The following is a 14,179-nucleotide window of genomic DNA, read 5'->3' as shown; positions in this document are numbered from 1 at the left end:
AGAGAAGTTGATTTCATTCTCAAAAATTCTGGCACCTTTATCTGTTGCAGAGCATTTTCAGTAACATGATTGTTTCCCTGTAATCTCAATTATGAGTTCAGTGCTTCTTTCACTTAAACTAATACAGAACAAGAAATTACTAAGAAAGCAAATAATGAAAAATATTACAGGCCTGTGGCAAAACAGCAATGAAAACATTTCAACTGGGACTTCTGATATAATAGATTTTAGCCTTTTCATTTCAGAGAAGACAAAACATTTGATATTGGCGATGCAGCGGTTTCAAAAACAAAAGTTGAATGGCTCTATAGCACCATCTAGTGATAAAAAATGGTTTGATTTTACAACGTACCACTGCCTAAGGTTGGAATAGATACATTTGATTTCATCCATGTTTGATATAAACTCAGCAAAAAAAAGAAACGTCCCTTTTTCAGAACCCAGTCTTTCAAAGATAATTCGTAAAAATCGAAATAACTTCACAGATCTTCATTGAAAGGGTTTAAACACTGTTTCCCATGCTTGTTCAATTAACCATAAACAATTAATGAACATGCATCTGTGGAACGGTTGTTAAGACACTAACAGCTTACAGACGGCAGGCAATTAAGGTCACAGTTATGAAAACTTAGGACACTAAAAAAGCCTTTCTACTGTCTCTGAAAAACACCAAAAGAAAGATGCCCAAGGTCCCTGCTCATGTGCGTGAACGTGCCTTAAGCATGCTGCAAGGAGGTGTAACCGATGTGAAATGGCTAGTTAGTTAGCGGTGGTGCGCGCTAATAGCTTTTCAATCGGGTGACGTCACTCCCTCTGAGACCTGAAGTAGTTGTTCCCCTTGCTCTGCAAGGGCTGCGGCTTTTGTGGCGCGATGGGTAACGATGCTTCGTGGGTGTCAGTTGTTGATGTATGCAGACGGTCCCTGGTTCAAGCTCAGGTTGGGGCGAGGAGAGGGACGGAAGCTATACTGTTAGAGGCATTAGGACTGCAATGTCCGTCGGAGACGCCTAAGACAGCGCTACAGGGAGACAGGACGGACAGCTTATCGTCCTTGCAGTGGCAGACCCCGTACAACAATACCTGCACAGGATCGGTACATCCGAACATCACACCTGTGGGACAGTACAGGATGGCAACAACAACTGCCCGAGTTACACCAGGAACGCACAATCCCTCCATCAGTGCTCAGACTGTCCGCAATAGGCTGAGAGAGGCTGGACTGAGGGCTTGTAGGCCTGTTGTAAGGCAGTTCCTCACCAGACATCACCGGCAACAACGTTGCCTATGTCACAGCATCATCGGACTGAGCTTGTTGTCATTGCAGGCAATCTCAACGCTGTGCAATACAGGGAAGACATCCTCCTCCCTCATGTGGTACCCTTCCTGCAGGCTCATCATGACATGACCCTCCAGCATGACAATGCCACCAGCCATACTGCTCGTTCTGTGTGTGATTTCCTGCAAGACAGGAATGTCAGTGTTCTGCCATGGCCAGCAAAGAGTCCGGATCTCAATCCCATTGAGCACGTCTGGGACCTGTCGGATCAGAGGGTAGCTAGGGCCATTCCGCCCAGCAATGTCCGGGAACTTGCAGGTGCCTTGGTGGAAGAGTGGGGTAACATCTCACAGCAAGAACGGGCAAATCTGGTGCAGTCCATGAGAGATGCACTGCAGTACTTAATGCAGCTGGTGGCCACACCAGATACCGACTGTTACTTTTGATTTTGACCCCCCCTTTGTTCAGGGACACATTATTCCATTTCTGTTAGTCACATGTCTGTGGAACTTGTTCTGTTTATGTCTGTTGTTGAATCTTATGTTCATACAAATATTTACACGTTAAGTATGCTGAAAATAAATGCAGCTGACAGTGAGAGGACGTATCTTTTTTTGCTGAGTTTAGTTTGGAGGTTATGAAACATCTCCACAATAACTTCTTAATTTGGATGGGTATGTCATAGAGGGTTTCTAATAGAGAACAGATACCAGCTAATGCTTAGCAACACTGTCTATACTGTCCTAAACACTGGGTATAATTTGTGGTAAAAATATTATTTGATCATGGGAAATGATACAGGAAAAGGAATTAACATGAAAGTTCTCGAAAAGTGCATTCATTTCTCTCAGACCTACTGAAAAAGTTCAAATGAAATTTGTTATTCTTCTAATAAAATGGCTGTTACAAGCATTTCACTGCACCTGCGATAACATCTGCAAATCTGTGTTCACAGCCAATAAACTTTGATTTTCAATACAGAGCCTAAGAAGCAGAATTAAAAGCGATTGTTCAGAACAGTTTATTCCAGTATTACCCAATACTTACCTAGTTCTCACAAAATACATTTTGATAATGTAAGTTGATGCCTCAGGATGTTACGTGTTCAGACCACCTTCCTATTTAACACATTCACGGGACATCATGATTATCTTGAATCGCTAGCATACTGGCATCATATCCTCCTAAGCATAGGGCAAATCTGGGATGCAAAGACAGGCCATACTGACTGAGGGAGACAGCAGCCAAAGATATGAGAGAAGATTGATGCATGAAGATGCTTGCTTTTATGAGGAAATTAGTATAGATATTTTGACTTGTTTAGCCTTTATTGTGTTATGTATTACCGGCATAACATTTGACACACAATTTCCAGTTAAAAGAAAGACAAAAACAGACAAATATAAAACAAAGAATCTGGGAATGAAACTTAAAACCTGATCATTTGTTCTGACTGGCTCCTGAACATAGTAGTGGGTCAACTCACACTCATAAATATTGAGCTGTGAACTTCCAAATAGTCAAAGGCAACTCACAATATTCCACTTCAGCTTGCTGAACTATGGATCCACTATCTACACATGGGTCTGGATGAGGAGTGCTAGTGTGGGTTCCTGAGGGGGCAGCAGAGGGCACTGAGCTGAAGGAGATCCCACTCCTCAGGCCAGTATGACAATGAGTCCTGATGCTTTCTGCCGTCTGTCCATGCTGTTCTAGAGATTATGTTCTCTCAGCGCCTGGGTGTGTTAGGGAGACCACCTGATCAGGCAGGAGAGAGGAACATGGTTGGATAACATTTGTGGACATCGAACATGTTACATCAACGTTGCTGTTTTGTATTGTGTGTTGCTGACACAAAGAGAGAAGACACGCCATAACGAACATACGCCGTGCAGTCAATTACCTGCTGGGTGTTGAAGAACAGTGACAATTCAACATGTAGAAGCATCGAGAAATGAAAAGAACACGACGGACAGTTTTCTATGGTCCGTGGCGATAGGACGGCCACCCACTTCTAAATCCCTCTGGTGCGTTTCCTCTTTAAGACGCTTACATTTCATTTTCATGGAACAAGTGAGGCTAACCTAAGATGACATGTGACAGGCATGAAGGAACAAGTGAGGCTAACCTAAGATGACACGTGACAGGCATGAAGGAACAAGTGAGGCTAACCTAAGATGACACGTGACAGGCATGAAGGAACAAGTGAGGCTAACCTAAGATGACACGTGACAGGCATGAAGGAACAAGTGAGGCTAACCTAAGATGACACGTGACAGGCATGAAGGAACAAGAGAGGCTAACCTAAGATGACACGTGACAGGCATGAAGGAACAAGTGAGGCTAACCTAAGATGACACGTGACAGGTATGAAACAGTAAAGCATGTGACTAAGCTGAACAGGTGAACAGCCCAGGCTGGGGTCCCATATGAAGGCTCTTCAGTGAGGGTGGGGCTCCTCGGGGGCCGTGGTGGTGTGGGGGTCCTCGATGTAATGGACCACGGAGGCCGTGTGTAGAAAGGGGGGCGCGAGGGGGTGGGGGACCATGAGGGGGCCCTTGACCCTGGTGCATGGACAGCAGTGGAGGGGGCTTGGTCTTGGGCCTAGATAGGAAACAGATCAGAGACTGTCGACACGTACATATACAATCATAGCCATAACAAGTGACTCATGACTTTGCCATCTAATGCCCATCTGTCCTGTAGAACATTTCTAGTTTTAGAACAGTTATTCACCTGGAGAAGTCATGAGGGGGGTAGCAGAGTGCTCTCTCCTCCCAGGGGGTGTCTCTCTGCCACGAGGGCCTGAGGGGGTAGGTAGCAGAGGTGGGGGTTTCCCTAAACCAGGAGGCAACATCTTCGTCCTCTCAGGAAGGGGGCCATCACCTGTCTCATTGGACGTGGCTGGGAAAGAGAACAAAACAGAACAACCCTATATAGGAGAGTATGATATCCTAAAAATACAATTACTATAACTCAGCATTGTCACTTTTCTAGAATAGTCTAAGAACACAATATCTCCACTACCAAATGACAATGCATGGTGTAGTTAGAGACAAGCAACAATCACAATAAGTATTAGAAAATAAGGAGATACACTATATTTACAAAAAGTAATGTGGACACCCCTTCAAATTAGTGGATTCAGCTATTTCAGCCACACCCGTTGCTGACAGGTGTATAAAGTTGAGCAAACAGCCATGCAATCTCCATAGACAAACACTGGCAGTAGAATGGCCTTACTAAAGAGCTCAGTGACTTTCAAAGTGGCAGATGCCACCTTTCCAACAAGTCAGTTCGTCAAATTTCTGCCCTGCTAGAGCTGCCCCGGTCAACTGTAAGTGCTGATATTGTGAAGTGGAAACGTCTAGGTGCAACAACTCAGCCGCGAAGTGGTAGGCCACACAAGCTCACAGAATGGGATCTCTGAGTGCTGAAGCGCGTAGCACGTAAAAACAGCCTGTCCTCGGTTGCAACACTCACGAGTTCCAAACTGCCTCTGGAAGCATGTCAGCACAGGAACTGTTCGCCTGGAGCGTCATGAAATGTGTTTCCATGGCCGAGCAGCCACACACAAGGTTAATCACCATGCACAATACCAAGTGTCAGCTGGAGTGGTGTAAAGCTCACCGCCATTGGACTATGGCGCAGGTGAAACGTGTTCTCTGGAGTGATGAATCACGCTTCACCATCTGGGCAGTCCGACAGACAAATCTGAGTTTGGAGGATTCCAGGAGAACACTACCTGTCCGAATGCATAGTGTCAACTGTAAAGTTTGGTGGAGGAGGAATAATGGTCTGGGGCTGTTTTTGGGTCGGGCTAGGCCCCTTAGTTCCACTGAAGGGAAATCTTAATGCTACAGCATACAATGACATTCTAGATGATTCTATGCTTCCAACTTTGTAGAAAACTGTTTGGGAAGGCCCTTTCCTGTTTCATCATGACAATGCCAGCGTGCACAAAACGAGGTCCATACAGCAATGGTTTGTCGAGATCGGTGTGTTAGAACTTGACTGGCCTGCACAGAAACTGAGCTCTACCCCATCGAACACCTTGGGATGAATTGGAACGCCAACTGCAAGCCAGGCATAATCGCCTGACCTCACTAATGCTCGTGGCTGAATGGAAGCAAGTCCCCGCAGCAATGTTCCAACAGCTATTGGAAAGCTTACCCAGAAGAGCGGAGGATGCTATAGCAGCAAAGGGGGCACCAACTCCATATTAATGCCAATGAATTTGGAATGAGATGTTCGATGAGCAGGTTTCCACATACTCTGGGTCATGTAGTGTATCATTCACTGTCCTAAATAAAACGACTGTACTGTGCATATGTACACTATGGTTGTGGCTGCACCTTGCAGATGGTCCTGGCAGTTGCGGAGATACTCTGCAATGGTGCTCAGCTCCTCGGGGTACAGGTGGACTCCATCGGCCAGGAAGAAGAGCAGCTGGCGGGTGTCAGAGGGCACGGCATGCTTCTCCACCTTCACCCTCTCCAGGTAGTCGTCCACCAGCTCGGCCGCCCGCGCCCCCGTTTCTGCAGGGTCCTTCTCTGCTGCATCCGCTGCCCAAGCCCACGGCCATACTCCGCCATCACAAAGTCCATGGCATGGTCCTTGGGCATGTTGCAGTGGACTAGAAGAAGAGGGGTTTGAAGGTCAAAGTTAAAATATTATACAAGTTAATCATACAGGAGGCTTTGCTCTTATGTTCCACTTTTTCCAGTTTCTCTTTATATGGGGTGTAATTTTGGGGTCAAGTGAAAATTCAATGCATGACAATAGTGATTGCCTGTTGTTTTTTTTCACTGAAAGCTTAATGCAATTTATTGGAAGATTTGCAGTAGATTGGGATTGATGTGATGTGTGTCTGTGCAAAGCATGTGTTCAAAACAGATTTTGTACTCTATAATAAAAATCGGGGAAAAGTCATACATTTACTTTAAATACCGGTAATATATTTTATTAGGGTAAATGTTTTGTTGTTAACGTAGAGTAAAATTATATACATTTGTTTTTGGTATGTTATATAAGTAGAAAAAAGGTTAGGTCATTTGTGTATAAATCAGTCAGTCCAGGATTTTGCGATACTGTGATTTTATTCCTCAAAATCAACAACTCCCCGCATATTACGTGAGGGCTTGCAAATTTGACCGATCACCACAGTATTCTCATAAAACAGTAAAATCACCAAAATATTAGGCTACCGCATAAGTGTCAGAACCTCACTACAAAAAGAGGGCCCACAATTTTAACCAATCACTGCACCTTTATGACATATGGTTCAAATCAACGCACGGCAAACTTTCCCATCACTGCATTTGTGACAAATTCGACAGAAATGGAAATTGCAACGCAAAATGCCAGAATTGCCAAGTTAAATAATTTGTACCTGCAGATAACACAACAAAAAATCCACTGAAATGCTGGGAGGTACTGAAATACTATACAGTATTTTGTTATTTCAATGTACAGATTTTTTTATTTTATTTTATTTCACCAGATAGGCAAGTTGAGAACAAGTTCTCATTTACAATTGCAACCTGGCCAAGATAAAGCAAGCCGTTTGACACATACAACAACACAGAGTTACACATGGAGTAAAACAAACATACCTTTCAATACCTTTAAAAATAAGGACAAATGTTCATAAGTCAAATTCTATTCTTTGTGTGAAATACAAAATAAATTCTATAAAATAAGAGCAAGGTTATGGTGGGCAGAATATTTGGTATTTTAGACAAATCCCCAAAATACACACATTCAAGTTAGCAATATAATATATAAGAAAAATAAGTCTATATACAAAGTGAGCAAATGAGGTGAGATAAGGGAGGTAAAGGCAAAAAAGGCCATGGTGGCGAAGTAAATACAATATAGCAAGTAAAACACTGGAATGGTAGATTTGCAGTGGAAGAAAGTGCAAAGTAGAAATAGAAATAATGGGGTGCAAAGGAGCAAAATAAATAAATAAATACAGTAGGGGAAGTAGTAGTTGTTTGGGCTAAATTATAGATGAGCTATGTACAGGTGCAGTAATCTGTGAGCTACTCTGACAACTGGTGCTTAAAGCTAGTGAGGGAGATAAGTGTTTCCAGTTTCAGAGATTTTTGTAGTTCGTTCCAGTCATTGGCAGCAGAGAACTGGAAGGAGAGGCGGCCAAAGGAGGAATTGGCTTTGTGCGTGACAAGTGAGATATACCTGCTGGAACGCGTGCTACGGGTGGGTGCAGCTATGGTGACCAGCAAGCAGAGATAAGGCGGGACTTTACCTAGCAGTGTCTTGTAGATGACCTGGAGCCAGTGGGTTTGGCGACGAGTATGAAGCGAGGGCCAGCCAACGAGAGCGTACAGGTCGCAGTGGTGGGTAGTATATGGGGCTTTGGTGACAAAACGGATGGCACTGTGATAGACTGGATCCAATTTGTTGAGTAGGGTGTTGGAGGCTATTTTGTAAATGACATCGCCAAAGTCGAGGATCGGTAAGATGGTATGTTTGGCAGCATGAGTGAAGGATGCTTTGTTACGAAATAGGAAGCCAATTCTAGATTTAACTTGGGATTGGAGATGTTTGATGTGAGTCTGAAAGGAGAGTTTACAGTCTAACCAGACACCTAGGTATTCGTAGTTGTCCACATATTCTAAGTCAGAACCGTCCAGAGTAGTGATGCTGGACGGGCGGGCAGGTGCAGGCAGCGATCGGTTGAAGAGCATGCATTTAGTTTTACTTGTATTTAAGAGCAGTTGTTGGCCACGGAAGGAGAGTTGTATGGCATTGAAGCTCGTCTGGAGGGTTGTTAACACAGTGTCCAAAGAAGGGCCAGAAGTATACAGAATGGTGTCGTCTGCGTAGAGGTGGATCGGAGACTCACCAGCAGCAAGAGCGACATCATTGATATATACAGAGAAGAGAGTCGGCCCAAGAATTGAACCCTGTGGCACCCCCATAGAGACTGCCAAAGGCCCAGACAACAGGCCATCCTATTTGACACACTGAACTCTGTCGGAGAAGTAGTTGGTGAACCAGTCGAGACAATCATTTGACAAACCAAGGCTGTTGAGTCTGCCGATGAGGATGTGGTGATTGACAGAGCCGAAAGCCTTGGCCAGGCTGATGAATACGGCTGCACAGTACTGTTTCTTATCGATGGCGGTTAAGATATCATTTAGGACCTTGAGCGTGGCTGAGGTGCACCCATGACCAGCTCTGAAACCAGACTGCATAGCGGAGAAGGTACGGTGGGATTCGAAATGGTCGGTGATTTGTTTGTTAACTTGGCTTTCGAAGACCTTAGAAAGGCAGGGTAGGATAGATATAGGTCTGTAGCAGTTTGGGTCAAGAGTGTCCCCCCCTTTGAAGAGGGGGATGACCGCAGCTGCTTTCCAATCTTTGGGAATCTCAGACGACACGAAAGAGAGGTTGAACAGGCTAGTAATAGGGGTTGCAACAATTTCGGCAGATAATTTTAGAAAGGGTCCAGATTGTCTAGCCCGGCTGATTTGTGGGGGTCCAGATTTTGCAGCTCTTTCAGAACATCAGCTGACTGGATTTGGGAGAAGGAGAAAATGGGGAAGTCTTGGGTGATTTGCTGTGAGTTAAGGGTTAAGGTTAAGGGCTTGTAAGTAAGCATTTCACTGTAAGGTCTACACCTGTTGTATTCAGCGCATGTAACCAATAAAATTTGATTTGAATGTTGCAGAAATGTTTTTGTACCCATCCCCAGATCTGTGCATCGACCGAATTCTGTCTCGGAGCGCTACAGACAATTCCTTCGACCTCATGGCTTGGCATTTGCTCTGACATGCACTGTCAACTTGGGGACCTTATATAGACAGTTGTAATCCAAGTTGTAGAAACATCAAGGATGATCAATGGAAACACAATACCCGAGTTCAATTTTAAGTCTCATAGCATTTCTAAAAACCTGTTTTCGCTTTTTCATTATGGGGTATGGTGTGTAGATCGAGGGGGAAAAAATGTATTTAGTCCTTTTTAGAATAAAGCTGTAAAATGTGGAAAAAGTCATTGGGTCTGAATACTTTTCTGAATGCATTGTATATGATATATGCTAAAATAAAATGGCACCATTAAATGAAAGGGCATAATATATAATTTGAGAGAAAAAAAAATGTGGAACCTTGTTTGAAGCTGTAAAGTTACTTGTCAACTGGTAAGTGGATGTCCTGGCCACATTCAGTGTATACAAAACAGGATCTTCCTTTTTCACGGATGATTCTCGTTCAACAATTTAATATGACCTCACGTACCTGCACTAAATATTTTTATTAAAAAAGGTAAACCTAGAGCTATTTCAGATATTTTTAAGCTGTATAGTACACCTTTAAGAAGCTATTTATAATAGTATAAGCCAAATACAATTTAAGAATGGTCATTGTCACCCTCTTTGTTAGTTTGACATTTCCTGGGGATTTATATCAAGAAATGTATACCCGTCTAATGTGACTGCATATGTGTGTGAATTATTTCAAACCTAAATTAATATTTTGGTGAATAAAGCTATGTATGGAAGTATAATGTGAGAGCCTTTGATGATGAGGCGGTGTTAACTGTGAACCACTGAGCTCCGAGGACAACCACAGAATGGAACTAAATCTCCATGGAAACATGTCATGTTCTTTGCCCTCAAATTGTCTCTATTTACGATCATTATCAGGAATGTTTGTGGTATTATTGTTCTTTTAGAGATGCATTGTAATTGCTGTTAAAAGGGGGCAGGTGACTGTGGGGACTTACTTCTGAGGGATTCTGAAAATATGATTACTGTGCACGAGGTCAGAGCTACATTGGTCTGTTCGACGAGAATACATAAGGGGGAACCGTTGGAGCGGAGATCTTGTAGGGCCGGGTCAGGCCCGACTCCGCCTGCAGGTAAATCAATTCCACTGAGAGGCCGCGGTCCTGCAAACAGTGACCTATCCATTTGGGGTAATCCCTTTGAAAGAAGAGAAGAAAGCTGGTTATTGACTTCTGCACACAGACATGACGTGTGAGAGGAGCAGCTATGCAGCAGCATGTCCAGGCCTGGCGTCAACAACCACACGAAGACAACTCAACTTTTCACACCTAAACTGAATTGTAACTCTTATCAAGTTGTAGTTAAGTGACCAGTGAAGAGCAGGATAGCTTGATATAGCCATAGGCCTAATATTGTCCAATAAGACATACCAACAGAAAAGGAAAAAGGGATCAGCGGCGGCGACAACTGCTGAGCGCCGCCCGAGCAGGCAGGGGAGCCACCGTCGGTGAGATTCGTGACAATATGTTTGTGTTTAAGAATGACAGCGAATTCTGTCCTGTTACTACTATTTACACGTGTAAGTAGCTACGAAAGCAGTGCTAAAGCAGGCTACTTACTGTAGAAAACTACAACCTAACGTTAAAATAAAGGTCACCAGAACTTCTATTTGAAAATGCAGATTGGTTTGAGTGTATAAGCGCTACAGAGACTTAACGGATCTTCAATTGAAGCAGTATGGATTCGTATTGTCTTTTTTTAATGGAGAGAAAGTTCAAATTCATGCACGTGAAGAATCTCATCAGTGACTGCGAGGAAAACAAAAACTGCTATAGGTCAATGGATCTTCAGTCTCCATTCAATTCAGTTTTGTGAGTTTAAAGTCCAACTAATTTATCCCACTCCATGAAATATCCCAGGTTTTTCTAGTTGAATAGTGAAGAGTTAAATAGACATGTATTTCGACAGTACATAGGCTAGGCAAACGGGAACAATATTCGCTTGTCAGACCTATGATGATTGGATTAAGAATTGAGATTGAACAAGAAGAGGAAGAAAATATTTTTTCCCCAGAGTGCAATAAGAACAAGTAGAACACAGAAAAGTAGAACATGCATTGCATGAGTTGACATGTTTTTTTTTACTCCAAGATATTTTTCGTTTTCATAACTCTTATGTTTCCGTCGATTTGTTCTGTAGAGTGTCTGTGGTGAATGTCTGTATTAACGTTATTGATGGGCATGTCAAGAAATCAACAAAATATGCATCTTCAATAAAACATCAAGCTGGCATATTATGGGAAATTGAACAATCCCTAATTATAGCGTTTGTCAGTCTCAGGTTTAAATGGTTGCAATTTAGATTTGTATCGTCTTCTATATTTTTTTTTAAAGAAGAGAGATGAAATGTATGCATGAGAAGATTCTCATTCATCAGTGATTGTGAGGAAAACAGAGGCCGTTTCTAAAAATAGATCATACATTTTCCAGCCAAACTGGAGAGAAAGACATGGGTAGCGTGTAAGTGAGTGTTAGCACTTTAACCATTCAGATCAGTGATTCTCCAACCTCTCCTCGGGGATCCCCGGGCGTTCCATGTATTTCAACGCTAGCAACAACCGATTCAACTAATTATATATAGCCGTTGATTAAGTAATCAGGTGAGTTAAGGGTGACAGAAAAAATGGTGAAATGTTGCAGGGTCCCCGAGGAGAGGTCTGAGAACCACTGATGTAGATCTGAAAATGACAACGCAATAGCTTCAATTAACCTCTGTCACAAATCTTACAATTCACTTTCGTTTTTCAAGTCACTGCCATTCATACATACAGTGCCTTCAGAAAGTATTCACACCCTTGAGTCTATAAGTATTCAACCCCTTTGTTATGGAAAGCCAAAATACATTCAGGAGTAAAAATGTGCTAAACAAGTCACATGGAATGTGTGCAATAGTGTTTAACAACCTCATCTCTGTACACCACACAGTCGAGCAGTGAATTTCAAACACAGATTCAACCAAAGACCAGGGATGATTTCCAATGGCTCGCAAAGAAGGGAACCTATTGTAGACACTGAATATCCCTTTGAGTATGATGAAGTTATTAATTACACTTTGCATGGTGCATCAATACACCCAGTCACTACAAAGATACATGCATCCTTCCTAACTATGGTGAAGGAAACTGCTGAGAGATTTCACCATGAGGCCAATGGTGACTTTAAAACAGTTACAGAGATTGGCGAAAACAGAGGATGGATAAAACATTCTAGTTACGCCACAATACTAACCTAGATGACAGAGTGAAAAGGAGGAAGCCAGTCCAGAATAATAATATTCCAAAACATGCATCCTGTGTGCAATAAGGCACTAAAGTAATACTGCAAATAATGTGGCAAAGCAATTCACTTTTTGACCCTGAATACAAAGTGTTATGTTTGGGGCAAATCCAACACAACACATTACTGAGTACCACTCCATATTTTCTTGCATTGTGGTGGCTGAATCATGTTATGAGTATGCTTGTAATCGTTAAGGACTTGGGAGTTATTCAGAATAAAAATGGAGCTAAGCACAGGCAAAATCCTAGAGGAAATCCTGGTTCAGTCTGCTTTCCACCAGACACTGGGAGATTAATTCTCCTTTCAGCAGAACAATAAACTAAAACACAAGGTCAAATCTACACTGAAGTTAGTGAATGTTCCTGAGTGGCCTAGTTACAGTTGACTTAAAATATACTTGAAAATCTATGGCAAGATATTAAAATGGTTGTCTAGCATTCATCAACCACCAATGACAGAGCTTGAATAATTCTGAAAAGAATAATGGGCAAATATTGTACAATTCAGGCGTGCAAAGCTCTAAGACTTACCCAGAAAGAATCACAGGTGTAAATGCCAAAGGCGATTCTAACGTATTGACGCAGGGGTGTAAATACTTATGTAAATTATATATCAGTTTTTCATTCTCAATAAATTAGCAACAATTTTAAAAACATGTTTCCCCTTTGTCATTATGGGGTATTGTGTGTAGATTGATGAGGAAAAGATTTAATACATTTTGAATACAGGCTGTAACAAAAAACAGTGGAAAAAGTCAAGGGGTATGAATACTTTCTGAAGGCATTGTAGGTATTCTTGACTATTACTGTTAAACTCCCACAAAAGTAATCCAACAGGAATTGGGGTATTTTCATTCCTCTTCACACACACTCACCACAATTGCTGAAATCTTCATCCTCACTCCTGGAGAAACAACAAAACACCCACCTCCACTTACAACAAGGGCAAAGAAAATATGCAAAAGCATAAATACCCTTGGCTATTCCCTATTTGCGTGAAGGTGAGGTACTCACATGCTTTGGTTGCTCACAGACAGGACCACACAGCCAGCCTTGTGAAGTTGCTTGTAGAACCGTTGTCAGCTAGATTGTAAACCTTGAGAGAAGCTGAGGGGTGAGAGAAGACATTTTCTAAACCAGTTCTTGGCAAATAAACACGTTTCGTTGATAGACCACATAAGACAAATGTGAGCGTACCATTTTGTTGATATCCTTCATAGTCCACGTTGTTACCGGAGTAGTCATGCTGTTGGTCTAACTCCTCATAACTGAAAGAGTAACACATTCACGCATGAAGTGATGGTCATGTACCATCTCAATCGTTGCTCCCCCCCCCTACTCTGCATCCTATGACTCACTGTCCCCTCCCCTTTGTGGCTGCCCACTGGGCACAGAGAGCAATTCAACATTGAATCAAGTAATTTCAATGACAAAGGTCCTGGATGGCGCAGCCGTCAAAAGCACTGCAATGAAGTGCTGTGGTGCCACTACAGCCTGGGGTTCGATCACAGGCTGTGTCACAACTGGCTGTGACCGGGAGCTACATAGGACGGCACACAATTGTCCCAGCGCCGTCCGGGGTAGGGGAGGGTTTGGCCGGTGGGGCATTCCTTGGCTCATTGTGCTCTAGAGACTCCTTGTGGCAGGGCCGGGCGCCTGCAAGCTTATAAAGGTCATCAGTCGAACAGTGTTTCCTCCGACACATTGGTACGGCTGACATCCGGGTTAAGCGAGCAATGTGACAAGTAGGCGGCCAGGCAGGTCATGTTTCAGAGGACGCATGACTCGACCTTCGAGCCCATTGAGGAGT

At 43.0% G+C, this 14,179-nt stretch overlaps 1 long non-coding RNA gene and 1 pseudogene across 2 annotated transcripts; both read right to left on the bottom strand.

Annotated features, from left to right (window-relative positions):
• Positions 1-2,583: 2,583 nt before the first annotated feature.
• LOC145858619 (uncharacterized) lies at positions 2,584-3,320 on the bottom strand. The gene is made up of 2 exons (XR_014379081.1): positions 3,180-3,320; positions 2,584-3,034 (listed from the first exon to the last, which is right to left on the bottom strand). It is a non-coding gene; the product is annotated as an uncharacterized LOC145858619 (long non-coding RNA).
• A 58-nt stretch (positions 3,321-3,378) lies between these two features.
• LOC106560943 (nuclear receptor coactivator 5-like) lies at positions 3,379-13,587 on the bottom strand (annotated as a pseudogene). The gene is made up of 6 exons (XR_006757134.2): positions 13,567-13,587; positions 13,384-13,433; positions 10,031-10,229; positions 5,632-5,912; positions 4,013-4,180; positions 3,379-3,880 (listed from the first exon to the last, which is right to left on the bottom strand). The product of XR_006757134.2 is annotated as a nuclear receptor coactivator 5-like (transcript).
• Between the last annotated feature and the right edge of the window lie 592 nt (positions 13,588-14,179).

Source organism: Salmo salar, chromosome 10 (assembly GCF_965601325.2).
Source record: "Salmo salar chromosome 10, fSalSal1, whole genome shotgun sequence".
In the NCBI taxonomy this organism is placed as follows: Eukaryota; Metazoa; Chordata; class Actinopteri; order Salmoniformes; family Salmonidae; genus Salmo; species Salmo salar.
This window is presented reverse-complemented; position numbering and strand designations above follow the sequence as displayed.